We start from the raw sequence: 27,820 nt of genomic DNA on the forward strand, positions 1-27,820 counted from the left end.
TTACTTCTGAAATCTTTTTTGACAGCCACCCCAACTTATTCTTCTCTTGAAATTACACTCTTGGGCTTGCACATGTTTGCAAACACACTATTGATTTTTTTACTGAATATCACAGGTTCTGTTATTACACTTTCTGCCTTTCTGCTCCAAATAAGAGTATCTAAGTTCTTTTCTTTTGCAGACTATGCACATTTCGTTGCTTTCTATTTTGGTTTCATCTTGTTTGCATGGTCACAAAATGAGTCCAGACATGTACAAAATAATATTCACGTAACAATAACAAATTATTTTCCACAGAATAACAGCTGCCCATTTTATGCTGGGTCTGCTGGTCATGCCTTCTTCTGTGCACTTCAATGTCCTATCAAATCTCACTGCATCTTTTTAACAGTGACTGGTTAACCTTATGTGACCACCCCAAGTCTGATTCTGCTTTGGTTTCTGCTAGTTTCTGCTCCAGCTGTACGTTTTTCATAAAGGGGTTTGTGTTGACAGGTAATATTCTATGATTTTGGGTATTGATACACTTCTCTGGAACTGTCTAGCACCGTGACATTTCTTTCTTTCTTTATATTCCTTTACCAGGGCAGTGCACTTATCTCTGGATTATTTGCAGGCACAGCCTGGGTGAATAGCATCACATAACAAATAAACAAAACATATTTACAGATACAAATATATGCTAAAAAAAACAAATATATATACATATTTACAGGTGCAAGAATATGTTGCATCATTTAGTTCAGGAAGCAGTTAATGTCAAAACACAGATGGAAAAATGTAATTATGGTTAGCAGAGCTTTATGGATAAGATGCAGCCATAATGACTGAAATGGCTTATGCTACAGGGATAGCAGAGTATCGTGTAGTGTGAAGACATTAGAAAAGGAGAGTGTGAATAGTTGCAGGAAAGGTTACCATACAGAGAAGACAGAGAAATGGAGAGACAGGCATGCAGAAGGAAGAGGGAAATAAGGCAAAATGCTCCACAACCAAATAATCTGGTCATAGAAGATTCCATTGTTAGACACACTGATGCCCTTCTCACAAGGCAGGATAAGAGGAAGGTTACAGTTAGTTGCCTGCCAGGAGCCAGGATTTGCCAGTTCATGTATGACCGAGTCAAAGTCCATGTGGGCAAGAATGACCTGAGATGTACCTCCTTAGACTATATGGAGAGAGACATGCTTGAGCTCTCAGAATATGTGTCACAGACAGGCATGAACCTAGTGCTGAGAAGCACTCTACCATCTCCAGGGATGATGCAACAATACCAGCATAAAATTATTGATTTTAACAATTTGTATAGCTACTGGAGTCATTCCAAAGGGGTCCAATACTTGTCAGCCTGGGTGGACACAGATGACAGGCCATGCTTCATTGTCTGGGATGATCTTTACCTGTCACATGTAGACTTTCAGATATTGACCAAAATATTATCCACTCCTATAGTGTCATTTTTAGGTATTGACAAACAGACAAACCTTCCAACATAACAAAAACTACTCAGAAGAAGCTAATGTGTTGGTGCTCAGTGCTAGGAGCCTCAACAAGAAACTGCACTCCCTGGAAGTTCTCCTCCCCCTGGAGAGTGCTGACATCTGTGCACTTACTGAAACATGGTTCAAAGCCACAGAAAGCACTCAGGTAGTGCATGGTTATAATGTCTTTCACTCATCAATCTTCCAGAACTCTACCTCAAACTGGCTGCCAACTCAATCATCTCTCCAATCAGAATCCTTATAAGTAGGTCTTTATCCAAATCAGAAGTAGCTACCATATTGAAACAATCTCACATCACCCCATTCACAAAGGAGGCAACTCTTTTGAACCATACAATTTCTGTCCTATATCCATTTTGTCACCCATATCCAATATTCTCGAAAGAGGTATCCATCAGCAGGTAATGCAATATCTATTGCAAAACAATCTTTTAACCAAAACCCTACATGGCTTCTGACTAAGCCACAGCACAGCTGCAGCCCTATTATTCTTTACAGATATTATAATTAGGATTCTATGACTGCTCCTAATTTGCAATCATCTGCAAATTTGCTCAGCCAGAAGCACTTGATGTTGGCCTTGACTTCAGAGAAGTAGATGCCAAAAAACTAGTGGACCCACAACTGAGAGAGTCTGCTGGTGAATGGCCATTTTGTAGAGATGTACTCTCTAATTTTAACTTCCTGGACCCTGTCTGTAAGTCATTTGGCTATCCAATGGGTGACATAAGGGTTTGTACCTAACATCATGAGTTTGTCAAAAATGCGAAATTGTGTCAAATCGGTAGGTAGTGTGAACCATTTTACCCTTGGAGGCTACTGTTAATTAGTGATTCCAAAGGGCCTGATAGGTCCTGTATCAAAGAAGCATAGGTGGCTAAACCAATGCCCTGTGTCAGTAGCACAAACATGCACCCTGTCCCCTCAAGTCTTCAAGTAAAGTGTAACAATTGGCTCATTACAGTTAGATTCACACCCCTCAACTCTTCCATTATAAAGCAAACATTGTAATAATTGGCTTATTACAGTTAGATCCATACAACCCCCCCCCCCCCAAAAAAAAACAAAACTATTATTTCTATGGATACACCAACCAGGTGTTCATATGCACAACATTCCACCCCCCCCATTTCTGTGCCCTGCCCCAACTCTCCTTCTGCACATTTTATTAAAAAAATAATTTATTCTTTTAAACTGTAGCAAATGTAGCAAACAGTTGCTGCAGTTTATACTCTTCCTGCAAGAAGCATACTCATGTGAGTTAAAAAAATTATTCTTTTAAACTATAGCAAACTGCTTGCTACAAATGCAGCAAACAACTGCTACACTTTATACCATGTCTGCATGGAATGCAACAGTGCTCATGTTTTAGTTTAAAAAAGAGATTTTTTTTTAAACTGTAACAAACTGTTTGCTACAGCATAGCAAGCAGCTGCTACAGTTTACACCACAGACAGTGTCACAACACTCAGGTTTGACTGCAAATGCAATACTGATCATGCTCCCCCCAACACTTTGAGCCCAGGCTACTCTACTGACATTTTATGCTATTTAGAAGGCATCATGGGATATTGTAGGAGCCCATTGATGGAGTGTTTTTGGCCTTATCTTGAGCTTTGAGGACTTGTTACCTAGTGATACCAGGGGAAGTTATATTTGATAGTATTTCCTGAGGGCAGGCTGGGAGGGAAGGGTAAAGTTAGAGCTGAAGTTGTCTGCCAGTAGGTTTGCGTATTGCCTTTGGGTTGTGGAAATAGCTAGAGAATGCCTTGTGGTTGTCCTTGGACTGGGGAGCGAAACTTACCTCAAATTTTGCTTTGTAGACTTTATTTGTCCTCTGAGTTGTTTGTTGAATTTGATGAGAGCTCTTTTATCTTGCTGGGTGCTACACCTCCTAATTTTTGCCATGATTTTCCTCCTGCTGTTATACATCCTATCAGTATTGTAATTTGAGTTAGATCTGTATTTTTTCCTGGGGGGGGGGGGTACAGCTGCCTCTATGCAGACATTAACATGCCTGTATAGGGTTTCTTTGAATAATTCTGCACAGGCAACAGTGTTTCCAGAGTTTTGGGGGCTTGAAATTTTGCCATGTTATCATGCAATAGTAGGAAGTTAGCCTTAGAGTAGTTGGGGTCCCAGATTTTGTTTTTTCTTCAAAGATGACTATTTTGTGGCCTGACCTTACCAGAGGACATTATACTTCGGGGTGTGCGACACTCTCCCATATTAGTTAAGGGCCAGATCCAGTATGTTTGCACCCCTGATTGGTGTATTGACAAACTTTACAAATTCAAGGGATCTTTGTGCTTGCATGTTTGGTGTCATATATTATTCTGACTTTATAGTGGGATAATTAATGTTGCCCAGGAATATGTCATTGGATTGCATGGTGTGTGTTTTCAGTAAGCTTAAATATGTGTTATGGGTTTCTTGGGTAATAGAGGGGACCTGCAGTTTGCAAGGAAGTGGTATTGTATTTTGTCTCTGGTGATTTGAATGTGGAGAAGCTCAAGTGCATTGCCCTGTTTGACCAGCCTTGAGGTATAGTATATTTATTTTTTATGTAAATCCAGACATATCAACACTTAGTCCCTGACTGTGCAGCAGGTGTTCTAAATGTGTGGAAGTCATTTTAACCTTGCACTGCTGTGGTGCTCCTGCAACTTTAAGCCATGTCAAAGTGACTGCACAGACATCAGCATTCTCTGGGGAAGGGAGAGCTTGTAGGGAGTGGAGTTTCTTGTTCAGACTCCGAGCACTGAGCAGTAACACCTTCAGATTCTCTTGCTTTTGATTTACTGTGTCAGAAGTATTTTCAGTTTGGCACTGCCTAAAAAAGGCACTATGGGGGAGGACAATGTTTTAGCTAATATTCGAAAGCCTATAGGGGAGAGGTGCAGACCATCCCTGGCAAAGAAGTGTTGTCTGTTGATCATCTCCTTCCATGCTGACAAATATTGTACCCCCTTAGAATGTCACCAAAAACTAAGCCAATTGTTAAAGTCAGCCATCTTCTGTTCATATTGAGTCATCATCCTTGGAGAAGGTAGAATGCTGCTCAGTACTAGGTACATACCAGCCTGGCACACATATTCCAAGGGCTCCATGATGTCTGTCTTCTTAATGTCTAGGGAGGTACATCTCATGTCCTTTACATCCATATGGACTATGACTGAGTCATACTAGCACTTGTGGTTATGATCTGAGTGTGTGCATAATGTGGTAGATCTGGGCAACCAGATGGGCAACTGACTGTGACTTTTTCCTTACTTAGTGTTGTGAGAGGGACATCAGTGTGTCAATTATTTAGCCATTCAACAAATACCATGTTTTTTTTAGATGTGAAATAAAAATTATTATGCTCTGCTTATAGAAAGACATGCGTAGGTTCTTTAAATAACCATTCTGTAAGAAGGCCTCAGTCATTGTTGGATAGCACAATGTTACAAACAACCAAAATGCAGCAAGGGTGATATACCATGTTTTAAGTCTCTGCTGCTACATAGGAAAACTACACATTTACAGGTAATCTCCATGTTTCTTAGCTTCATGTAGCATCTCTCTTTGACTTAACATTGCTTTAAGATTCTTGTTGAACTAGGGGATTCTTAAACTAACTCCCTCTCAGAAGTATGATGGAAGAGCTTATGTTATATGTTCAAAAGGACATTATTGATAGACTTTCAAGGAATTATTATATCAAAAGTAAAACATAACTGTGGCCAGTGTGTATGAAAAAGTTTGTACATTAAATTCAATGTTTTGTGCAGTAGAAAGGTTCTTGAAATAATTGCTGGAGAAGATTTAAGTTTCTGAAATGTGTAAAGGGAGATGTCTAGACAATGACTCCTGATGAAATTTGGAAGGACCCTAACCTTCAGACATAGATATCTTCAGGGTGGTGTAGTTACCAGTAGCCATGTAGTAATTGAATAGTTGGCATAACTACATGATGAGCAATTTGCTGAAGGGGAAGCAGAAATGTAGCAAATTTAAAACACATGACAATTACAGTGCTGTTCTTATAAATGCATTGTTTGAGATACGCTGGAAGAACACTTAAATTGCATAAGACAGAAAGGGAGGATAAATACTAATGTAATGAAAAGCTTAGTATAACAAAGTTTGTTTTATAGTAATCCATCAACGGCAGAATGCATCTAATTCATAGCTGAACCAGTACCTCCCAGCTCTGCTTTAAGGGGCTGCTTAACTTGAATAAGTTTTCTTCAACCAATTCCTTGGAAGGTATAGTCACATTTATCAAAGTACTGTTTATGTTTTGTAAGCTACAAAATTATTAGTCACTTAAGGGAACTATATCTTAAACTGCATCACTGTTGCTGTGTAAATTGTTCCTGAAAAATGATTTTGCATAGTGACTGAAATCACCTTTCATGGGTATTTACTAGGTAAGCTGTCTACTGCATGGCTAGCCAAGAACAGAAAACTGACTAAAGGTGAGACTTAAACCCTGTACCTCATGTCTATGAGGTAAACATCTTAAGATTTATGACATTCCTGAATCTCTTTCTGTAAGTATACAAGGATTTTAGCACGTAAGATTGAAAATTAAGTTGACGTTTCTGAAAACTAGGTAGAAAATTATTAATAATTGTTAAATTTAAGTGTCTCTATGCCATTCCACATAGAGGGATGAAACCCTGACGGTAATCTAAATGACCTGTGCTCGATTAGCAATATGGTGCTGAAAGGAGTGGTCAACTCTGGTCTGACACTTGGGTGGCACCTAGTGGGAGCACTAAATGCTACACTGGTGGAAATTAGAAATAGTGAGTACATACTTTTGAGTGCCAGTGACCAGTGTGTGGAGGTATGCATGCATTTCCCAAGGTCAGGCAGTACAGCTGCCAGTGGGGATATGAGCTCTGGGGGATGTAGAGGAGGTCCACAAGTCTTACTGACTGAATTATTTTCTACTGCCTCATTCTCACCTCCCACAAGACATTAGAATAGCGAGCTTGACCTGGCCAACAAATGAAATTTGGTCCTTGCCCTAAGGAAGAGGATGGCCCCAATCTCTTCAATGTTTGGGAAGAGGGTGCACTCTAACAGGAGCAGATGGGTTGTATGTCCCTCAACAATGCCTCATGGCTCAGTGTTATCCATGATCGGAGGGTGCTTGGTGAGTTTTCTCTGTGGGTCCAGTTAGAGTCTATTAGGAAGAATGAATGGGCCTTTTGGGCATAGGTGACTGGACACTGGGTCAGTTGAGCAGACAAAAAACCCCCAAAAAAAAAAAAAAAAACAAGTGCCCGTCCCTAGTATAGTAAACCTTTGTTTGTAACTGTCAGATTTCAAAGTTCTGAATCCAGGTTATCAGCTTTTTGTCTTTATTGTCAGATAAAAAAATGCAGAAATGAGGGTGTGGAAACCAAGTATATTGATGAATACAAATATAAAATAATGACTTCATTAAAAGATGCTGAAACCCTCCAAGGTGGTCCACAAAAATAAGTAATTATTACATAGGTTCATAGGTTCATAGGTGTGTACTAGGCTAATGGCCCTGGAGCCTTTACAAGCCTAGCCCATAGATGTGCCCTGGCATAGTGCCACCTGACGTTAGTTCCCAGTGCCTCTATCAAGTAGAGCCACTGGAGTGATCTCCAGGGTGAACTTTCTATTTCCCATCCACTCATCAAGATTTTTCTTGAAGAGGGCCAGTGAGGTGCTCTGCTTGACATGTATGGGAAATCTATTCCAGAGGATGGGCAATCACAGGGTTATGAACCTGTCCCTCCAGCATGTACTGTTGATTGTGGTAATGAGGTTGAGTTCTCTGGAGCGTGCCATGCAGAGGGATTGGGATTTCTTTTGATGTAGCATTTTTAACAGAGCTGGGTCAGATATGGCTTTGTAAGTCAAGCAGAGATCGCCTCTTAGTAGACGATATGAGACAGAGAATAACTGGAGTATTTTGAGTCTGTCAGTGTAGGACATGTGTTTAAGGCCTAGGATCCTCTTCATGAGGTACTTTTGTGGCCTTTCCAGCTGTTGCATGTGTCTAGTGAGGTACATGCCAAATGTGGCATTATACGTGATAACTGGCCTAATGAGTGAAGAGTAGAGAGAGATGATGACCTCTTTCTTCCTGGACGCAAAACCCTTGGTAATGAGATGTGCCACATAGAAGGACTTTCTGACCACAGTGGCAATGTGGTGGTCGAAGGAGACGTTGCTGTCAACCTGTGTCCCCAGATCTCTAATAACTCCTTCAGTGTTCAGTGGGCTTGCATCAATGTGGTAATTAATGGGAACTGAGTTTTTCCAAAGGGAATGATGAAGCATTTTTGGTATTAAGCTTAAGGTCATGGTTTCAACACCAGTCACTGGTCTTACTGACGCCTTTCTGTAGTATGTCTACATCACTTGGGTTAATAATGGCTCCCAGCTTGCAGTCATCTGCAAACTTGGTCAGCCAGAGTCCCTTCGTGTTGGCCTGGGCTTCTGAGAAGTAGATGCCATACAGGAGAGGACCCAGGACCGATCCCTGTGGGACTCCACTCATGACTGTTCAGCAGTCTGACTTGGAGTCTGCTACTTTCGCACTGTGGGTTCTATCTGTGAGCCAATTTGCAACCCACCTAGTGATATGCGGGTTGATGCCTAGTTTGGTGAGTTTACGGAGTGGGGAATGGTATCAATGGTCTTGGCCAGATTGAGGTAGGCTGTATGAACTGTCTTGCTCTCATCCACAGCTCTGCTGACTGACTCATAAAAGTCAATCAGTTAAGCAGGCATGATCTACCTTTCACAAAACCAAATTGCATTGGACCTAGAGTCTGGAGATTCCCTATATCCTTATTAATTAGATCCATGATGATGCGCTCCATAGCCTTACATATCAGACTCATAAGGCTAATGGGGCGATAAATTTCAGGGTCTGTAGTCACTCCCCTTTTATGGACAGGGATAACTGTAGCAGTGCCCCATTTGGTAGGGACAAAGCCTGAGTTGAGGCTGTGATTGAACAGGGCACACAGATGTGGTGTCAGCTCACTTTGTAGCTCATCTCCAGGGATATTGTCGGTTCCCATGGAAGCTGTATTCTTGGCCTTGGACAATGCAGCTTTAATCTGTGCTGCAGTAATGCTGGGTGCCTGGCATTACTCCAGTATTGTGATTGGTCCTTTGGGGGGGAAGAGAGGGATAAAGTTAGCACTGAATCTGTCAGCCAGTATGTTGGACATATCTGTTGGCTCAAAATAGGAGGTACCATTGTGCAGTAACTCAGAGCAAGCCTGGGTATTGCCATGGAGATTCTTGATATAACTAGAAAAGGCTTTGTGGTTGTTTTTAGTGTCTGCCACAATTCTGCCTTCATAGTTGGCTTTAGACGTGTTGATGAGGGATCTTAACTTTTTGTTGACGCTAATAAGGGAGATTTTCCAATCTTGGGACTTCACCTTTTTCTGCAATAGTTTCTTCCTTTTGTTGTAGAGTTTATTAATGGCAAGGGACTACCAAATTGGCTTCCTTTTTTGGAGAAGAGCATCTTGGTTCTGCTGGGTATGGCTAGTTCCATGCATTTATGTATGTGTAGTAGTAATCTTAATTTTAATTTTAGTCATTCCAGGGAGGCTGCTGTACCATTTTAGACTTGTCTGATATGAGCAGCTGTTGAATATAGTGCTGCATCTTATAGCTTTCAAACAAGCCACCAAAAGGGATTAAAATTACAGCATTCCATTTTATAGAAGTCATGGGGTCAGTAAAGTCAAACTAGTAAGGCTTCAGAAATGTCATTATATTCTGTTTCTTGAAGACTATTTAGTGGTGACCTCTGCTTGGTTTATAAGAAAACAAGTGACCTGCATTTTTGACTGTTGTCTGGAACACACCACTAGGGGGATCGACTACCAACTCATGACACTGAATAATAATAAATATTAGCAAAAAAAAACCCAGCAACCCCCCCCCCCAAAAAAAAACTGTGAATTATATATTATATAATGACATCCAATTCCCCTTACAGTCAGTTAAAAATCACATATTAATTTCCTTCATATTCTCTCTTCTTGAAGACCAGTAGTTTATAGGCTTAAGAAATGAGATTGTGAATCTGTAAATATATTCATTTAAGATGCCCTTACATATGATTTAGAAATTTGGCTGGCACTTTGGAAGTCAGAACTGGGTTGGTTCAATAAGTCCTCAGGCTATCAGTTGTACACAGATAGGATTGGAGGAACATAGTGTGGCTGCTTTTCTCTCTTTTTAACCTCAAGTAGAAAAGATTTGACTACATTCATACTCTGTCAACAACCTCTCCATATATGTTTAAGTCATGTCATTGTATTACTTACAGCATTTCTAACTTAGTATTTAAAAGATTTTTAGCAATACAGTATGCTATGTGAGCAACATAGTTCCCATCCCTTTTACCTATTTTCTATTTAATTCTGTTCTGATTTAATTCAGTTTAGTGTAAATATCTAAACATAGGGTTACTATCAAAACATTGAACATCAGAATGTAAACCATTTAAAAAATGCAGTTTACATGTTTGATGTGTAGAATATTAATTAGATTGGAATATCAATAACCTAACTGACAAGAAGTCGAATTCGACTTCTGAAGTCCATTGCCCTCTTTGCAACAGTACGTACGTACCAGATCCGTACTGCACAGCACAGACAGTAATGTTTTTGCAGACACATCCTGCCACTTATATATTCCAACTCTGAGATCACACTATAGTGCAGAAAAGGGTAAATCTCCAGATCTGCACTGTCCTGCAATCTCAATACATAACATTGCCCAAGAATGTCCATTGGCATTCAGTGAACAGGAGACTCGCAGAATTGAAGGTTGGCAATATGGAAACTTACATTCTGCATTATGATAGTAAACCCTGAATATATCATATGTTTTCCACATATTATAAATAAAAATTATATTAAAATATATTTTCATTCATGTAAGTGCCATTTACAGACCCATATAAACACATAATTGTTGTTTTTACAGTGTTTGCATGCTGCTGGCCAGTTGGAAAAAAAAAAAAGCAAAACAAAACACACATACACACACACACACACACACACACACACACACACACACACACACACACACACACACACACACACACACACACACACACACAAATATAAAAAAAAATAAGATCAGCTATTTAAAACTAACGTATCCCAAATATAAGAATATTATTCAAATCTCCAAAAATATGCACATGCTTGTAATAGGTAGAATTAAATGCTTCGGGCAATACAGATAAATCCTTCTGTAGATTTAAAATCCACAGCTGTGAAATTTGTATTCATAATCTTTCATGGCTTTGGCTACAGTTGTTTGACACATCATTTGTAATACAATGTTGCAATGAAAAATAAAAGCTTCTGTAAATTTTCATAAATCAAACTGTATTTAAACTTGTCTCACTAGTATAAATACTACAGCTGTGGGAAAACAGTATATTTATAATAGTCTTTCTGGACAATGTTCTCTCAGGGGCCAGTACTCTCTCATAAGAAGAACCCTGCAGTGCTTTTTTGAAGCAATATTTATGTTTTAATAAAGAAACAATTAAAGCCAGTGACTTTCTAGATTATGTATACACTTTTGCCTGTGTCTTGTAATGGCAGTATTAGAATTCAGTGTATTAAGAAAACTCCACAGTGCCTTACAACACATTAACAGCAACAGTAAAAGCTACACCCATCATTAGGAAAAACAATTATATTAATGGCTCTTCTAAAGCTATGCAGCTGCGTAATTTAGAAATAAATTAGTTGTATTTCAAGTATCAATTCACTGTGGTTCACTGTGGTGTAACTACCATATATTGACAATGTATAATTTTATGCAGCTACAAATAAAAGCAAATGTATAGGTCAGAGTTTAAGTGATGTGTGCTGTATCTTTAAGAAGCATGGCAAGGCTGTACGTACACATGTAAATTCCAGACACATGCAATCTGTAGTGCCACTTTGTAAGAGCAGCCAGAGTGTGCACATGCATGGTCGCAGTTGTTAGTTTGTATACAAGTTACATAAGTTAAAGTCAGTAAACGTCTATTGTGATGTGTTTGTATAAGTCAACGTATAGCCATTTTGAAAAGTTTCTTGTGTTGGGTGTGTCTATTTGCAAAGTGCCGCCATTACAGAGTGTGTTTCTTGCACTGTAAAGAGTTGCCTAGCAAGGTACTGCCATTTTGGGAACATTTCAGTGTGCTATGTGTAGTTATTCGCAAAGTGCAATTACTTCAAAATGTTATGCTTTGAATAATTGGACTTTGCGAAATAAACTTCTTGGGCATTTTAACACTTGTAATATCATTTTCAAATGCTAAAGTTATTTACCATAATTTTAAGAAACATTTCAAACACCTTTACGATGCAAATGAAATAAAACTCTCAGGCACTGTAATACTCTTGTAATTAAGTTTTGCAATAAATCACCTCTAATCAGTGTAAGAAACATATCAAATAACTATATGATGTGAATAAACTGGACGTCTCTTGCCCAAAGCTCAATAACATTTTGAAGTAATTGCACTTTGCTAATAACTATACATAGTACATTGAAATGTTTCCAAAATGGCAGTACCTTGCTAGGCAACTCTTTGCAGTGCAAGAAGCACACTCTGTAATGGCAGCACTTTGCAAAAAAGGTACTATGAGTTTGTCCATTAGCATAATTTTGAAAAGCTCAAAAAGGTATAAATACAGAAGCACAAAGGCATTGGACAAAGTTACAAATACTGGCATAAGTTTCTGGCATATGCGCATGTGTGTATGTTTGCGCTTATTTGCAAAGCCTTCACTGGTATGTGTTAATATGGCTGGCATATTTCAAAAGCCCCTACTACTTGTATTTGATCAGAAAATTGCAGAGGATTTGGAGAATATTTGAGCAAGAGTACAATATTTTTTATATAAGCAGCTTATGCAGATAGAGATGCATGCACCAGGGCATTCATTTTGCTAAACCTAGCTGGGTCAGAGGCCATAGAAAGAGAGCGTTCATTTATGTATGCACCAGCAGTATATGAAGGAGAAGTTGAAAATGGTCATATTGTTGTACAGGCTGAATCAAGGGAATACCCCGAGTGTTTGAAGGGAAAGTTCAGAGAAATGTGTAACCCCCAGACAAATATTAAATTAGAGAGGCATTTGTTTTACATGAGAGATCAGAAACCAGGGGAAGCATTTGCAGCTTATATAAACTGACCTGAGAAACTAAGCTAAAATATGTCGGTTTGGTGACTTAAAAGATGAGTTGATAAAAACAGGCTTGTTTGTGGTATTAAATGTGCTGCTGTGAGAAATATTTTACTTTGTGATGGTGATTTAATGTTGAGCAAAGTCATAGAGATTTGTCAAATCCATGAGGTGACAAAAAAACACACAAGTATGCTTACAAGTGATAAGAGCATGGTTTCAGTTGGCTCCAGAGGAACTGTAGATACTATGCAACACATGGCAAACAGAAATAGGCCTAAGCACATGGCAGCCCAACCCCTGCTGGTTTACCAGGGAAACCAAGTAGCTTTCCAGCAAGTTCTAAGAAAGGAGCACATTCAAGCTCAGTGCAGTACAAGCATGAATCAGCAAAACCCAAGTCTAGCTTTATTGTCAACTGTTGAATTGTGGTGCAAATCATGAGTCTAAAAGAGAAAAGTGCTTAGCATTTGGTCAGCAAAGTCGCAAGTGTAAAAATTAGAACCATTTCCAAAAGTTTTGCAAATCAAGTAAGCCTCACAAAGTTGTAAAGAAAGGTCACACAAAGAAGGAGGTTGATCCAGTAGATCCAAAGCAGTCAGCTTTCTATGTAGATGGTGTATCAGTGCTTGGTGAAAGAGCTGATGCAGTGAACTTATTAACAAGAAGCAAAGTGTTGTATACCATCCAGATTAATGGAAAATCCACACAACTTAAAGTAGACACCGGTTCAAAGTGTAATGTTATATCAGCAGACACATTTGCTAAAATGAGAACTAATGAACAACTTAATGTGGCCAGTAGTGCGAGACGTGTTGCATATGGAGGTGGAGAAATTCAAACCGAAGGTTCAGTGATGCTTTCATGTTATTTGGCTGAGAACTGTTACAACTTCTTATTCTGTGTAGTCCAAAGACCAGTGCAATCTTTATTGGGGTTTCAAAGATAGTTTAAGAATGAATCTGCTTTATTTTGCTAAAGAAGTTTATCATGTAAGTGCATTTCCAAGTTCTAATTTCTCCAAAGCCATTTTCTCAGAGTATGTTGATGTTTTCGATGACAAGTTAGGCAAACTTCCAGTTGTGTGTTCCATGAAGTTAGACCCAGAGGTCACTCCAGTAGTCAGACCAGTGAGAAAAGTTCCAATAGCTATCCATGAAAATGTTAAGGCCCAGCTGGATAAAATGATGCAGCAAGGTTTGATTTGTCCAGTCACAGAACCAACTGAATGGATGTCGTCCATGGTAGCAGCTTAGCAAAAAGGCTCCAATGAAATCAGAATATGTATTGACCCAAGAGATTTGAACAAAGCATTAAAGAGGCCATATCATCCAATGTGCACAGTCAAAGAGGTCGCAGCCTTAATACAGAATGCCACTGTTTTCTCTGTCTTGGATGCAGAGTTCATTTTGGCAAGCGATGCTTGATCACAAATCTTCATTTCTAACTGCTTTTGAAACTCCATTTGGCAAATACAGATTTCTAAGGATGCCATTTGGAATACATTCTGCAAGTGAAGTCTTTCAGCATGCAATGCAGCAAATTTTTTTGGGTTATCCTTGTGCCATAATAGTAGATGATTTATTGGTTGGAGGCAATGGTGAAGCAGAGCATGACAGGAACCTCAAGCACATTCTAGAGAGAGCACATGAAGTAAACTTGAAGCTCAATCCTCTGAAGTGCAAATTCAGACTTCCAGAAGTTACATATGTAGGCCATTTGTTTACGAGTACAGGCTTGAGACCAGACCAGACCAAGCAAGCAGCTATTCTTGAGATGTCAGCACCAGATAATGTACAGGCTCTACAGCATTTTTTAGGCATGGAAACTATTTAGGCAAGTTTATACCAGCCTTCAGTGAGTTGAGAGCACCTTTAAGAGAGCTAATGTGTAAAAATGTTGCATGGTCATAGTTAGATCAGCATCAGAAGGCATTTGAAGACCTTAAGCAGAAAATTGCCTCTCCACCTACATTAAGATACTACGGTGTGGACAAACCAATTACTCTTTCCTGTGATGCTTCAAAATTTAGTCTTGGCACAGTTATACTTCAAGAGGGCAGACTAGCAGCTTGTGCATTTAGAACACTTACCCAAACTGGGATGCAGTATGCTCAAACTGAGAAGGAGCTTCTGGCAATAGTATTTGCATGTTGCAAGTTTCATGATTATATTTATGGTCGAGGTATTCAGATTGAAACTGACCACCAACCTCTAGTTACTATTCTAAAGAAGCCTATGCATTCCGCTCCAGCGAGATTACAAAGAATGATGCTCAGATTACAAAAGTACAATTTCAAAATGGTATACATGAAAATCAAGTTACTTTATCTGGCTGATACCTTATCCAGATTATCCAGAAATATGACAGAATAGCTTGATGCAGAGACTTTTGACATTGATGTGATGTCAGTACATATTTTTTTCACCACTAGACTTGAAGAGTTAAGAGATCACACTCTGATCCAATTTTACAAAGGCTCACTCACTACATTAATGTTAGATGGCCATCAAAGCAATCTAGTGTACCACCTGAAGTGCAAACCTATTTTCCTTACAGAGGTGAATTGTTGATGGAAGATGGTATTATTTTCAAAGGTCCTAATATTGTTGTTCCTGCTTCCTTATAACAAGAATATATCCAGGTTTTGTACTGTGGTCACCCAGGATCATACATCTCAACCTGTTAGAGCAAGACCCCTGGACAAAGGTACAAATAATGGGGGGACTAAGGCCTAAAAATAGGGACACTTTTTAAATATTGCTCTTACAAACTTACAAAGTTGACAGAATAACAGTTTATGAATTAGCATGAATTTTCTGAAGGCTATGAAGTCTGAAACTATTTTCTGACTTCAGTCCTCAATGATTTGCCAGTAATGTGCCAAAAAACACAATTTTATGAGAAAAAGACCAAAACTTTGATGCAAAAATCTGGATATTCTGTAAAAATCTGTACAGTTGAGAGGTATGGTCAGGATCCAAATCCACTAAGAGAAGAGAAGAGCAAGAGAACTAGTATTTTTTGCCTTCATTACCAAAAGTCATTGATAAAGTACTTGTTTCTTGTTCAGTATGCAATAGTACTAGACCATATTTGCAAAGAGAACCACTTCAGCTAAGTCCAGTTCCTGAACTACCTTGGTCAACATTTGCAACTGAAATCTTTGAGTGGAACAATCAATGCTACTTGGTTTCGGCAGACTCTTATTCGAAATGGTTTGAGAATGATCTACTACCTAACCTAACATCCACTGTTGTTATAACTAAGTTGAAACATCATTTTTCAGTTTATTGTAGTCCACACAAACTTCTTTCTGACAATGGTACTCAATTTAAGGTCTATATTAGAACACCAAAGTTTCAAAACTTCGAATGTTCTAATATTGACCCCTATTCAGCAAAAGCTGAAAATATCAAAGCTACAGAAAACTGAATTTTTTCCTAGGGAAAGAATTCGGTTGTCCATTTCTGTTGCTTTGGTATTTTCAATGCTGTGGTGGAAAGTTACGTGTCGGGCTCAGGTAAGTGTGCGATTGAGCGCGGGTTAGGTTAGTTAGGTTTTGGGTGCAGGTTAGGTATGTGTGCGATTGTTTGGACGTGAGGGTTAGGAGCGAGACAAAATGCAGCCACACGTTCAGTACCTTGTCATAGACAGCTCACATTTAACTGTTTAAAAAGCAATACTGAAACTCCTTATACATCATAAGTGGGAAAATCTGTATTTATATTAGAAAAATTATTACAGTAGCACAGAAATATCTGAAGAGACGGTTGGTTAAAGTAATAAAAAGACTGGAACTGACCAGAAGAGTAGAATATTTACATAAAAAAGAAAATAACTCAACAGCTAGATTACCAGTGAATAAAAACACTGTAATTCCATTTCTAAAAAGAAGAGGCACATCCTCAGACATAAAAAAACAAGGAAGAGTTTGAGCACAGTTTTATTTTAGTTACATTTTGGTTACTGGGGTAGACCACTGATCATAGAAAAACCAGTTGAACACTCAGGCCGGGTTAGCCCTGACATCTCATGTGGCAGTTCATGGTCTGTACTTACCTGGTGTCCTGTTAATAACATCACTTATCTGTTAAGATGTAATGACATCGAATCATTACTTTAAATTACTATCATGTGCATTGAAAGGTAAATACAGAGCATAGATGGAAGTTCTGTTAAAAAACATGTGTTTTCTTTTTCAGTTTCTTTCTTTATGAGATAGATTACCTCAAAATGACAGTGAATGAAAAATGAGGATATTATGCTTGCCCTGAGAAAAACATTAAGGTCAAATGTTTAAGGATAGTTGCTCTTATATACAAACCCTTCCACTTTACAAGAAATTTAAGAAAGAAATTGATTCACCAAAAGCTACCATCTTTAAAAAAGTGCATACACATTTAATCCATACTCCACTATATCCAACAGCATGAAAACAGGACTGTCAGCAAGTTACGCTATCACTCCTGCTTTAGTAGTGGATGGACAAATGTTAGATTCCATGTTGACTGGAGAAGATCTCCAGAAATTCTCCAACAACATATTGAGAACAAACTCGTGAATAGAATAAAAAAAACAAAACACAAACTGTAGCCACAAATGTTGCTGTTGAATTAAGCATTACTGGTGCTTCTCTTAAATACAAGTGCTAATGAATAATTCATCATCTGCTTACACAATTAAACATACCTAATAACACGTTGTACTCATCTAGTATACTTAACCTTCTATAAATACATATGTTTATACTTTTAATTATCACAAAACAATTGCTCCAATGTTACAATATTAAATATTGAGGTTAAGTTCCAAGTTCATTTCCCTGGGTTGTTTAGTTTCTTAATTAAGAATAAATTTGCTTTTCATTTCTAAAAGCATATGAATGAAATCCCCCTCCCATCTGACAGTGGTCAGCTGAAATACTAAAAAAGAAACGGTCATCTGAGCCACAATGGGTCTATGAAAATGTTGTCCTACAGGGCCATTCAGACAGTAATTGTGAATTTATCCAACTTGATTATCAGCACTGACAGGTACTAAAGGTACTAAATTTGTGCTGACAAAGATGCTGACACTAGCTGATGTCATCTTGGAAGTTAAACGTTTCTGTAGAAAACTGCATTTAAAAGTTTATTTTCAAAACAGATTAGTTACAAGTGATTCAGAAAGTATAGAAGTGCATGATTCACTGTTAAATATGTCTTTACATGAAAATGAGTTTTGTGATATTTTTGTAGATGATCCTGTATTTGTGCTAGAGTTGATGGGGGTGGGGCTGATGGTTATTTTTTTCTGCATGGGTTATGGTCCCAAATGTTCTTAACATTAGCAAATTTCAACAGTAGTACAGAGTTTTGAAAAGATTCTTTGTAAGCAAGTAGAATTAGAATATTTGACATTTGTCAAGTTTGAAAGGCAGTTTAATTTATGTAAAAATGAATGGTTAGCTCTTAAGGCACTTTGTAATGTAAATCATCAATATGTTTTCAGACAAGCAATAAAGGTGGAAATTGGCTGGTAATGTTTAAAGCAAGATATGAAAATATAGTGTTTGATTTATTATTGAATGAAAAGGATTATGAAAAATTACCTAAAAATCCCAGATGTGAATTTAATGCCATGTTGTTGGAACTATTAACCCGCGGTAGTGGTGCTGCGGTAGCGTTGCCGCCTCACAGCAAGATGTTGTCGTGTTCGATTCTCAGCCAGAGCGTCTTCTGTGTGGAGGCATGCGTGAATGGGCGTGCCTTCATTGAAGGTTGTGCGTCAGGGCTGGTAACTTGGCACGTAAAAATCCACTACCAAACATTAGCGGACCGGAGTTCCGCTGTGGTGACCCCTAACCGGGATAAGCCAAAAGACGCAACGCAACATTGTTGGGACTATTAGAGGGGGGAGGTTAGGATTCTTATCGCTGTAGATGTTAAAAAAATTCTATATTAAACATCCTAAAGACCAAAGCTTTTATGCTATCCCTAAATTACATAAACATTTAATGGAACCCCCAAGGAGACCTACCGTGTCAGGGATGAATGCTTACTTAAAGAACATGGGCATTTTGTTGGACAAACATTTGAAAACACACTTATACAGAATTCCCTCTCACATTAAGACATAGTGGAGTTTTGTAAGAGTGTGAAAGGGTTAACATGGTCGGATGATTATTACTGGACCACAGTAGATATCAAATCACTGTAGACAAGCATTTACAAAAAGATAGGGGTTAGAAGCTGTTGAAAGAATGTTAGGGGAAGGGCCACATACTGATTTTTTTGGTTAAAATGCTGGAATTGTATCTCACCCACAACTACTTCTGATTTGAGAAGGAATTGTTTTTACAAAAAGAAGGAACTGCAATGGGAGCTTTTTTTGCCCCCTCCTATGCTATCATTTTTATGGCTCATTTGCTCAGTTTGAAAACCAATTTTTGTATTCCACTGAATTTTTTTCTAAAAGTGTCATCATATGTAAGCCTTATATAGACAATTTGATTTTTGTTTGCAAAGGGGACATAAAACAATTTGGGAAATGTGTAGATGGGTTAAATGTAAACTGTTTTGGGTTGGAGCTCACCTACAAAGCATATGACACTGTCATTGTCCATGTTGGTGTGAATGACCTGAGACGTACCTCCCTGGACTACATGAAAAGAGACATGGAGGAGCTCTCCGATCTTGTATCCCAGGCAGGTATGACCCTAACCCTGAGTAGCATCCTGCCATCACCCAGAATGATACCACAGTACAAGGACAAAATGATTGACTTCAACAATTGGCTAAGCTTCTGGTGTCATTCTAAGGAGATCCAGTATTTGTCTGCCTGAGACGACATGATCGACAGTCCACGATTATTTGCTAGAGATGGCCTGCACCTGTCGCCCTTAGGATTCCGGATACTGGCTAAGGCTCTTGCCATCCCTATAGTGCCTTTTTTAGGCAAGGTTCAAATGACAAATTCACCACTGTAACAGGTACAAGCAAGCAAAATCTGAGGGTAATGTTACTTAATGCTAGAAGTTTAAACCTCAAAATGCACTCACTCAATGCACTCCTTAAAATGGAGAACATTGACATCTGTGCAGTGACAGAGACCTGGTTCAAAGCTCCAGAGAGCACCCCTGCATTACCAGGCTTCAATTCATACCACACCTTTCGGCCACCTAACCCAGAAAGAAGCACTAAAGGTGGAGGCGTGTCCATATTCATTAAGGATATCCACACCTCTAGGCTAGTTGCACAGCATAATGCATCCGAGATTATCCAAGTGCATGACCGCAATCCAAATTGTAGCTTGCTACAGACCCCCCACCATGCCCCAGGATTCACACTCCTCATTTCTTGATACACTGGAAAGTATTAGGGTACAACCCAACACCCTAATAATGGGTGATTTCAACTACCCCACCATTAACTGGGAAAAATACTCATGTACCAGCTCTTTTGCTCAACATTTTCTAGAATTCATAAATTCCAATGCCTTGGATCAACTTATTCACACCCCCACAAGGGGCAGCAATATCCTAGACCTGGTCATTACCAACATGGGAAACCGATGTTCCACACTAGAGGTCAATTCTTTGTTGATCAGATCCGACCACAAGCTAATCAGCCTAGACATCCACATCCCACCCCCAGCCCCAATTAGGGAAACCATCATAAAAAACTTCTCAAAAGCCAACTTCACACTTCTTAAGACAGAAGTGGCAAACTTCATGACACCCATGCAGACGGACAATAGAGGTATGACTGCCGAATCCTACACAAATACACTTTATAAGCACTTACACGAGTGCATGGATCATGCTATCCCTAATAGAACCAAGATGTTATCCTCCAAAAAAGGAAGCCAATCTGGTGGTCCTCTGCCATAAACAAACTCTACAACAGAAGAAAGAAACTGTTGCAAAAGAGTAAAATCCCATGACTGGAGGAACTCCCTGGTCAACCTCAGTAAGAAGCTGAGATCCCTCATAAAATCCTCCAAAGCTAGTTACGAAAACAAAATTGCCACTGACTCTAAACACAACCACAAAGCATTCTATAGCTATGTCAAGAATCTAAATGGGAACACTCAGATCTGCTCTGAGTTACAGCATAATGACACTAAATATACAGAACCAACTGATATTGCCAACATCCTAGCATATAGGTTCAGTGCTAACTTTACCCCCCTCTCACCCCCTAGAGGGGCCATCTCTATACCGGAAGAATGCAAAGTTCCTATAATCACGGCTGCACAGGTAAAAAACACACTCTCCAAAGCCAAGAACACAGCATCCATGGGACCTGACAATATCCCAGGCTGGATTCTACATGAACTACAGAGTGAAGTGGCACTCTACCTAAGTACCATGTTCAATCATAGCCTCACCTCAGGCTTTGTACCCACTGAATGGCGCACCACGACAGTTATCCCACTCCACAAAGGGGGAGCCACGACGGACCCCGGGAACTACCGTCCCATTAGTCTGACGAGCCTGGTCTGCAAGGCCATGGAACGTATCATCATGGAACTCATAAACAAAGACATTGGTAATCTCCAAACTCTGAACCCTACTCAGTTTGGATTTGTAAAAGGCAGATCATGTCTCTTAAACCTGATTGATTCTTTGAAGCAGTCACCCAAGCCATAGATGAGGGTAAAATGGTTCACACAGCTTATCTAAATCTCGCCAAGGCTTTCGACACCATCTCCCACTCTGGAATTATAGATAAGCTCACTAAACTAGGTATAAATCCCTATGTCACAAGATGGGTTGCCAACTGAATCATGGACAGAACCCACACTGTGAAAGTAGCGGATTCCAAATCTGACATCAGACCAGTGACAAGTGGAGTACTACAGGGTTCAGTCCTGGGTCCTCTCCTGTTTGGTATCTACTTCTCTGAAGTGCAGGCCAAGACAGAAGGTCTTTGGCTAACAAAGTTTGCAGATGACTGCAAACTAGGAGCCATAATCGAAACTCCTAATGATGTGGACAAACTACAAAAGGGCCTCACTGAGACATATACCTGGTGTCAAAGCCATGGCCTGAAGCTCAATGCCAAAAAGTGTATTGTCATCCCCTTTGGTAAAAACTCTGTACCCATGAACTACCACATAGCTGGTAGTCTACTTAATGCTGAAAATGTGATGAGACCTTGGGACACAGGTGGACAGTAGTCTCTCCTTTGATAATCACATTGCCACAGTGGTCAGGAAATCCTTCTATTAGGCTCATCTCATCACAAAAGGATTCTCATCCAGAAAAAAATAGGTCATTGTTCCCCTCTACTCATCACTCATTAGACCCATTATAGAGTACAATGCCCCTTTTGGTATGTACCTCACAAGACATCTACAACAACTGGAAAGACCACAGAAATACCTCACAAAGAGGATTACTGGCCTCAAACAGATCTCCATCACATATCGCCTACTCAGGGGCGATCTCTGCCTAACATACAAAGCTATGTCAAACCCAGAGCTGTTGGACATGCTCCACTTAAAGAAATCCCAATCCTTACTAGCTACACATTCTAGGGACCTTAACCTTGTCACCACAATAAACAGAACATGCTGGAGGGATAGATTCTTGTCCCAGAGACTTCCCATACTCTGGAACAGACTACCTATCTATGTCAAACAGAGCTCCTCATTAGCACTCTTGATGATTGGATGGGAAATGAGAAATTCACCCTGGGGATCACTTCTGTGGCTCTGCTCAACAGAGGCACAGGAAAATAATTTTCTTGGGTGGCGAAAGCCAGGGTACATTTTTTGGCTAGGCTTGTATGGGTCCTAGGGCCGATAGCCTAGTACCTACCTATGAACCTATGAACCTATAAATAAAACTACTATGCAATACATCAGCAAGGATAATTCAGTGCAATTCAAACCATATAAAAAGCTACTGCTGTGAATAATCGTCTACATGCCAGCAGTATGCATCCCCCTCATTTATTGAGTTGTTTACTTTATGGTGAATATAAACATGCTTCACAAATGCATCTGAGGAAAGTCTAGCAGAAGGACAGTTTAGTGAAGGGTTATTCATTGGCTATAGTAGAGGAAGCTAAGAATAAGTTAAAAAAACAGGTGGGAACTGGAAAGGGAGAAGTCAGACTTTATGGGCAGTCAGTTCATTTAGTAGGACAGAGACAATTTGAGAAGGATATATATTTTATTACCAAGTTCTCACCTTTCTCACATATTTTAAGAAACCTAGTCACTGATTTATGGCCAGTAATACCCACGGTGGTGGTGCTGCGGTAGCATTGTCGCCTCACAATAAGACACTGGCTGGTTCGATACTCAGCCTGAGTGTCTTCTGCGTGGAGACATGCGTGAATGGGGGTACCTTCGTTGAAAGTTGTGCGTCAGGCCTGCAAAGCCGGTATGTAAAAATCAACTGCCAATCATTAGCTGACCGGAGTTCCCCTGTGGCGAACCCTAACCGGGAAAAGCCGAAAGACACAAATGCAATAAGTCCGGATGATGGTGTGGGTGAGCGCTTACCCAGTAGGGTGGCATTTTCCTATGGCAGGTTTCTAAACTTAAAGGAGTTGTTGAATTTTAAAGTGGGTTTGGTGAGGGGAACAAGGGTAGGTTCCTTTATTTGTGGTAGATGTAAAGTTTACAAGAGAATTAAGAATATCTCCATTAAAAGATTTGGTTATTTTGCACGTGGTGTAGTATATGCAGTAGGTTATGGTTGTACACTAACAAAATGGTATACAAGTCAGACTAAAAGTATGGCCAAAGTATGTATACTTGAACATGTTGGGGACATTAGAAATCAGTGCCTGGATAACCCTATAGCAGAACATTTTCATAGAGCCCATGGTGGCTCAGATGACCACATCTTTTTAAGTATTTCAGCTAGACCACAGTGAGATGGGTGTGTGGGGGTGCATTGATTTCGTTCATAGGCTTTTAGAAATGGAAAGCAAATGTATTCTTAATTACAGAACTATACAACCCAGAGGAATGAACTTGGAAGTTAACCTCAATATTTAACATTGTAACATTATAGTATAGTTTTGTGAAGATAAAGTGAATTGTTTGTGATCATTTAAAGTATTAAAATGTGTATTTATAGTCGGTTAAGTATATTAGACGAGTACAACATATTATTAGGTATGTTTAATTGTGTAATTGGATGATGAATTATTCATGAGCACTTGTATTAACAGAAGCACCAGTAAAGTTTAATTAAGCAGCAACGTTTGTGGCTCCAGTTTGTGTTTTTTTTTTTTATTCAATCCAGAAATTCTTCCTCTGCTTTTTCACAGCAATCCATTATAAGCTAGCTATTAACCTTCAGAGAAAGGGATAGCCATCCTGTTCTTTCACATCAGGAAAATCACAAGAAGTAAAGTTAAAATTCTCTTAAGGTTTAGTTAAGGGGTCTACAAGTAATGTTGACTTTCTCCCCAACTTAGTCAATCCTTGTAGGTGACCTCATAGCAATATCTCCAGTATACATTTGCAACTTGCTTTATTAGACATCAGAAAAGAAATACCACACTACAAAAGCAGAAAAAAACTATCAAAAAAACAAAACACACACAGAAACTGGAGCAAATGGTCACTATCCAAACTTTTACTGTGCTTCCTAGTACTTCGGGAAAGCATTATGCCGAAGTGCTAGGGAGCACAGTAAAAGTCTGGATAGTGACTGTTTGCTCCAGTTTCTGTGTGTTTTGTTTTTTTATTAGACATCAGCTAATCTACAACCAAGTGCAATAAGAATAAGGTTAGAGGAATAAGGTTTCGTATGAGTTATCCCAATACCATGTCTTTTACTTACAATGATAGAAGATTTACCCTTACTGATTCTAAAGAAGCAAAAAAAATATTTTTAAAAATATTCAACAAGCTTCCTGAATCTGTGGCTTAGTACTGTACTCTTTATTAAGCTTGAAATGGGTTAATACTTCTTCAAATAAGTTATTTTGTCTCTAAAAAAAAAGGTTATTTTAATGCCTAATTGTCTGATAAAAGTCTTTTTATAAATAGTTAATTAAGCTATTTTTTTACTGTATGTTTAAAGTTCTTGTATTATCCTTAACAACCAGCGTTAGTTTTAATGTTATAGTACTCTTATGGTTGTCAGTTAGCTGATATCATTGTGTTCCGTGATAACAGCTTATAGGGCATTTTGTAAACGACATTGCTGATAAAAAGTACAAGTCATTTTGGAGGGAATCCTTTTACTTCTCGAGACCTCAACAGTGGCAGTTTGCTCACTTTTACAGCAAAAGACTCTCCGATTTACCCACGCTATCTCTCGTGAGTTTGCAGAGCTTCAGAGTGACGTCATCGTCGGTGTTTGAAACTGGAGTACATACGAGCAACTGATAAGGTAGAATAAACGAGTTACGGTTCAAACTACTTTTCGCGATGTATCCGGTTGCTTTACTGAACACTTGAAGATGTGTACAGGATTCTTTCACGATTAACTTACTGTTGCAGGATATTTGGGTTTGCTGGAGGTCAAATATACCTTGGAACTCTGTAAGAAGCTACATAGATCGTCGCTTACATAAATACACAAGGTTTGATTGTTTTGTTTGAGTTTAGTACAACCTCATAATTTCTCTTTTTTTTTTAATTACTGTAGATCTTCAGGATGTTTAATATTTTAACAACGATGGATCAGTTTTTGTCAGGGTATTACTAGAGCTCTGAAATTAAAATTACGTCAGTTGTTGATAGGATCTTTTGTGAATTAGTAGTGTACCCAGACTTGCTTTCCTATGTAATACATATGGAGTTAGCACTTATTTGTATTTATGTATTTTTAGGCATAGTGTTTCTATTATTGTAACTATCTTGGTGTCATTCTGCAGTATTGCTCTAGTCTCTGTTTGCATTTCCTGTTTTTTTTAACCTTGTTTCTCTGAGTATTTAAGTTAGTAAGTGTACAGACTGTAAATATTCCAACAATTATTACTTTCTCATCTTTTCTTAAACTACAGTGTCTGACTTTATTACTTCCAGAGGATTTCATATGAACAACACGTTTATTCTCAGTAATTCTTTGAGATGCATGTTTCCAAAAATTCTTGGCTGCCCACAATGTTTATATAATGTTTAATGAAGCAATCCTATTTTATTGTGTCTGTCAATGTACACATTCTTGACAATAATTATATCACAAGCAGCTATAATGTGTAAAACTGTTTCTAGTATTATGAAATGAACATTAGTATGTATTTCACACATTTTCTATAGACTTTGTAAACTAGTGCATAAGTTGTTGTTCTTTGCTTTCTGCTGTTGCTATTAATCTTTATACTTTGATTTAAATACCTTAGCCGCTCAGCTCTTGATTAATGTGTTTATTTCAGTAGTTTTCTATACTTGCCACTATAATTGTTGGCTTTCTAGTTTTTTTTTTTTCCTTTTCTTTAGTCCTTGTCCTTTATTTTCTTTATTTTGTCTCTTGGTACTTTCTGTAGTTACTTGATGTAAACACAGATCTAGTTTCTTCATGAAGTAGAGCCATCATTGTGTTTGGATCTGATGTTATTTGCAAATGTACATGTAGTCCCACAAATACACACCTATGTATATAGTACATTTTAAGGAGGCTCATATCGCTCTTAGAATGAGACATATATAATCTCGCCATGCACTGATTTTATATATTACTTAAGAAAGAAACTGTTTTATTGTACACTTACACAACTTACCCAACATTTTTGGAGCCATTTAAGTAAGAACAGAAGGAGTCTTCATGTTTTTAGCATTTTTTCTCTCCAGATATGAAGACAGTTTTCAATATTAGTTTTAGTCTTCTGAAAAACACTTTTTACTGGATTTTGTTATGAGTTGTTCATGGAGTGTTACAGATATATTATCTCTTCCCTGATATTGATATAATTCATATTGTTCAAGATCATTTACATCATCTTCCTCCCTCAAGTTAATATTTGCTTGAGGTTGTATTTTTTCTTCTAGTAGTAGTTTTTTCATCTCAAAGGCTGATTAAATTGAACAGATATTTATTTTGAATGATTGACAATTGTTTGATTTTTATACCTGTTATCCTGGCTATATATACTGCTAGGTATTAACCCAAATGTTTTGTGGTAGATCTTTCAAGTCAGATCACTTTTGTTGTTTGATTTTATGTTTTATTATTATTTCTGAAAGTATATTATTTTTATTTTAGTGAAAATTAAGTATTACATTAAGTATATTTATACTGGATTTCTTATAGAGAAAATCTAGTTTGATTTTTATAGGCTTGTAATCTCAGCAATGATTAACTTACTAAGATATTGTTCATAAATGACACTTAAGCTGGAACATACATATGCTATTGATTTTAGTTTAGTAATAGGTTAATATTTATAATGGCTCATTGGGTCAATAGATGTTATCCTCTGGTAAATGCAAGTTTTGTTATGAGTATTATCTTCTTAACAAGGTAATATATATATTTGATTTTAATATATTTCTACTTAGAAATTGACAAGTGATGTTATTTGGGGGTTAGGTTTTCCTTCATAGTTTAGATTAATAATTATTAGTCCTAGTTTAATGTATTAAAATTTTGAACATGGTTTTTTTTATAGTTTAGTTAGCTTTTTAGATATACATAAATTATTCTAGTTATATACTCCAGGTGCACTCTGTATTCCAAACGTATGTTTTAGCATTCATTACAATGTACATGACAAAGTGCTAATCAGCTGCTTATATTTATTAAAATATATACATGCGTTTGATGAGGAAAAACAGTTAAATTGTAGATTTTTCTGAACTATAGGAGCAGGTGGTCGCAACTGGGTAGGGATTGAATATGTTGGATGTCTTGTGTTTAGATAGATTTGTAAATATGTTTAATTTTATTATATTGGTTCTAGCCCTTTTAAGGGCTCTAAGTAAAGTTTCTTGTACTGAATTGAAATTTTTGGTAACCAAAAACTCTAATTTTATTCTCGTTTTCCTTGCTCTTCCTTCTGTAATAGGGGAATGGTGGGCAGGCACTAGGGGTAGAAAGAAGGAAGTGTACAATTTCTTAACTATTATTTCTTTGTGGATATTTCTATTGTTGTGACACTATTTAATCAAGACCGGAGGAGATGTATTCTTTTTCTGATGGATATTAGTTCT

At 38.2% G+C, this 27,820-nt stretch overlaps 1 protein-coding gene across 1 annotated transcript in view; it reads right to left on the reverse strand.

Annotated features, from left to right (window-relative positions):
- Positions 1-27,820, reverse strand: part of LOC122798074 (collagen alpha-6(VI) chain-like) — a 1,097,601-nt gene that overhangs the window by 369,302 nt on the left and 700,479 nt on the right. The window lies entirely within an intron of this gene.

Source organism: Protopterus annectens, chromosome 3.part1 (assembly GCF_019279795.1).
Source record: "Protopterus annectens isolate FY-2018-M chromosome 3.part1, PAN1.0, whole genome shotgun sequence".
Classification (NCBI taxonomy): domain Eukaryota; kingdom Metazoa; phylum Chordata; order Ceratodontiformes; family Protopteridae; genus Protopterus; species Protopterus annectens.